Source organism: Penaeus chinensis, chromosome 4 (assembly GCF_019202785.1).
Source record: "Penaeus chinensis breed Huanghai No. 1 chromosome 4, ASM1920278v2, whole genome shotgun sequence".
In the NCBI taxonomy this organism is placed as follows: Eukaryota; Metazoa; Arthropoda; class Malacostraca; order Decapoda; family Penaeidae; genus Penaeus; species Penaeus chinensis.
Genome location: NC_061822.1, coordinates 27,145,952 through 27,149,671, shown reverse-complemented (window position 1 = coordinate 27,149,671; position 3,720 = coordinate 27,145,952).

Sequence of the window (3,720 nt, the reverse complement as noted above, 5' to 3'; positions counted from 1 at the left end):
ACAGTTGACTTCATGAGTGTTAAACCAGACTGCTCAGGTCTCTGTGCTCGTAAAGGGTGGTCGCGCACTCGTGCCAAAAGTAGATGAGCAAGGAGCAAACACCTCTGTAGTTGCCACAGTCCCTTTGGTCCTTTTCTTTTTCCAGGTAGGGATGACCAAGCCCCTTTTCCAGTCAGGAAGTCTCCCAAATGGCAGACAGGACTGCATGCAAGCCACAGATCATGGTTTCTCCAACTGCCTTCAACAACGCCGCAGCAATCCCACAGACACCAGCAGCCTTTGCACTCTTCAGCCTAGAGACCGCCCTTCTCACCTCTTCGATGGAAGGTTGTGTCTCACTGATTGGTGGATCAGCCACTAGTGGCTGTGTGCCAGCCAACGGGAGTTGTGAAGATGGGGGATCAAAGTACTCAGCTCGGCGGGCCCTAATACTCACCGGGCTCCAACACAATGCAACCATCCTCTGCCTTTACCGAGCCCAGTTGAGAGATGGACTTGACCTTCCAACTCTTCCACGATGCCCCTAACTCTTGGTCCATTCTCAAAGAGGCACTAGCAGAACAAGCCAACTCCCTATGCAAGACATGGTTCCCATCCAGTCTGGCAGCACGACTCATCTCTATAGTGTTTAGTGTCTCGTCTGAGAAATCACACCTCCTCCGGCGAGGTCGGACCCCAAGGCACTCCTCAGTAGCTGACAGAGTTTCTCGCTTAAAGGTATCCCATAATTCAGCAGGGTCCTGTAGAGTGCTAAGCACTTCAAACCGATTTAAGACAGCCACTGCATACTCCTGAGCCACCTCCTCACTCTTGAGCCTCTCGAGATGAGACACCTGCTGGTGAGATCTCGGGATGCGTCTAGATCTGAGGCGGAGCCTTAGTGTTGCAACAACAAGTCTGCGGTCGGTAGCAAAGATCTCTGAAGGAACCTCCAGCGAGTATCCACAAGAATATGGTCGATCTCTTTAGCTACAACGCCAGTATTGGAGTACCAAGTCCAGCGGTGTAGATCTCGTCTATGGTACCACGAGCCCGCAATCCTCAGCCTCCTAGATCTTGTGAAGTCTATGAGGTATGAGCTATTGATGTTCCTATTACCAGAGCCATAGGGACCGATGCATAGCTCGTATCCCTCCCTGTCAGTGCCAGTGACCGCATTGAAGTCCCCCAAGACCATGAGGGTGTCCCCCCGGGGACATTGATCCACTATAGAGTCAAATTTGGTGTAGAACATCTCCTTCTCTTCAAGCCCACTTCCCTCAGTAGGAGCATAAACTACCACTAGAGATATGAAGCCCAAAGTGTGCTTCATTCTCACAAGCAGAATTCGCTCGTCAACAGGGGTAACCTTCTTGACTGAGGGATGGAAGCGGTCAGAGACAGACACCGCGACTCCCCTAAGGCGCGCACCATTGCTACAGCCAGACCAGTAGTAGGTATAACCCCCACACTGGTCACAACACCATCAGGCCGTCGCAACTCCCTAGCTCCCCTGACAACAAAGGCTGAGGATGTTATAGGCCGCTACACAGCACGCTCGCCGCAGGTTGACCAAATTTGTGGGCAAGCCTCCCAAGGAGGAAGAGTGGGGGCCGGGGGGGGGGAGATCCCCCCACCCCACATACGCATGTGTGTGTGTGTAAATATATGTATATATATATATATATATTATGTATATATGTTTATATATGTATATATATATTTTATATATATTATATATATGTATATATTATATATATATATTTATATATATATATATATATATATATTGTATATATATGTATATATATATATATATATATATATATATATATATATATATATATATATATATATATATATGTATGTATATATATATATGTTCAGTATATATAGATTTATGTATGTATAAAGAGAAAGAGAGAGAGCGAGAGAGAAGGGATAATATTTAACATTCGTTGAAGCTGATTATTAATTGATTCCTGAAAGAGGGGAAGGATTATTGAAATGACATTTGATGACAGCTTGGTTTCCAGAATATGACAACATAAAATATTTCGTTATAGCTTTATCTTTCTCGTTGCTGTTTTATATATTATTAAATACTTCATAGCAGAGTTTATTCAGACACCCAATGCAAAAACAATATCAAATATGTTAAAGAATTGAGTGTTACTCTTTTTATTCCCAACATACAGGATGTTTCGTTGCAGTATTAGTCAAAAATTCATCATTCGATACGTTTTGTATTTCATTTTTGGATATTTCGTTCTATCATTTATTTCATCTATTTTTATATATCTGCAAACAATACTACGGAAAAGTAAAACACACACATTTTCCTCATACTAAAAGAAATCTTATTTTTCAACACGCGGAAACAGAAAATAATATATAAAACTTCAAAACTAAATCCTAAATATTTTCCCTTCGAAAGTGACATATAGTTTTATGAAAGATGTAGCTAAGCCTTTAAAGAGACGGCATGCTGTTACTCAGCCATCACGAGTGGCTTGCCTTGATGAACGAGCGGTGAAACTCTACGGTAAATGAACCCGGATTTCATTACTTATACGGAAGGCTCCCATGTAATGAGGAAAAATGTAAGGATCTTCCCCGCCTCCATCTCCAGTGAGCCATACTTGTGGATCTCTTATATTAGAAAAAATGTAGAAAGTAAGAGATATGTATCATATATATATATATATATATATATATATGCACACACACACACACACACACACACACACACACACACACACACACACACACACACACACACACACACACACACACACACACACACGCATATTTTTATATATAAAGAGAGAGAGAAAGAGAGGGAGAGAGAGAGGAAGAGAGAAGACATAGATATGCATATATAAAGATATATATATGTATAGATAGATAGATAGATAGATAGATAGAGCAAAAGGCAAGAGAGAGAGAGAAAAGAGAGAGAGGGTGAGAAAAAGAGAGATAGAGATAGAGATAGATAGATAGATAGATAGAGAATGAGAGAGAGAGAGAGAGAGAGAGAGAGAGAGAGAGAGAGAGAGAGAGAGAGAGAGAGAGAGAGAAATGAAGAGAAATATATATAGATATACAGTAGATAAACAGATAGATAGATCGATCGATAGATATAGATAGATAGAGAATGAGAGAGAGAGAGAGAGAGGAGAGAGAGAGAGAGAGAGAGAGAGGAGAGAGAGAGAGAGAGAGAGAGAGAGAGAGAGAGAAAGAGAGGGAGAGAGAGAGGAAGAGAGAAGACATAGATATGCATATATAAAGATATATATATGTATAGATAGATAGATAGATAGATAGATAGATAGATAGATAGATAGATAGATAGATAGATAGATAGATAGATAGAGAATGAGAGAGAGAGAGAGAGAAAGAGAGGGAGAGAGAGAGGAAGAGAGAAGACATAGATATGCATATATAAAGATATATATATGTATAGATAGATAGATAGATAGATAGATAGATAGATAGATAGATAGATAGATAGATAGATAGATAGATAGATAGATAGATAGATAGATAGATAGATAGAGAATGAGAGAGAGAGAGAGAAAGAGAGGGAGAGAGAGAGGAAGAGAGAAGACATAGATATGCATATATAAAGATATATATATGTATAGATAGATAGATAGATAGATAGATAGATAGATAGATAGATAGATAGATAGATAGATAGATAGATAGAGAATGAGAGAGAGAGAGAGAGAGAGAAAG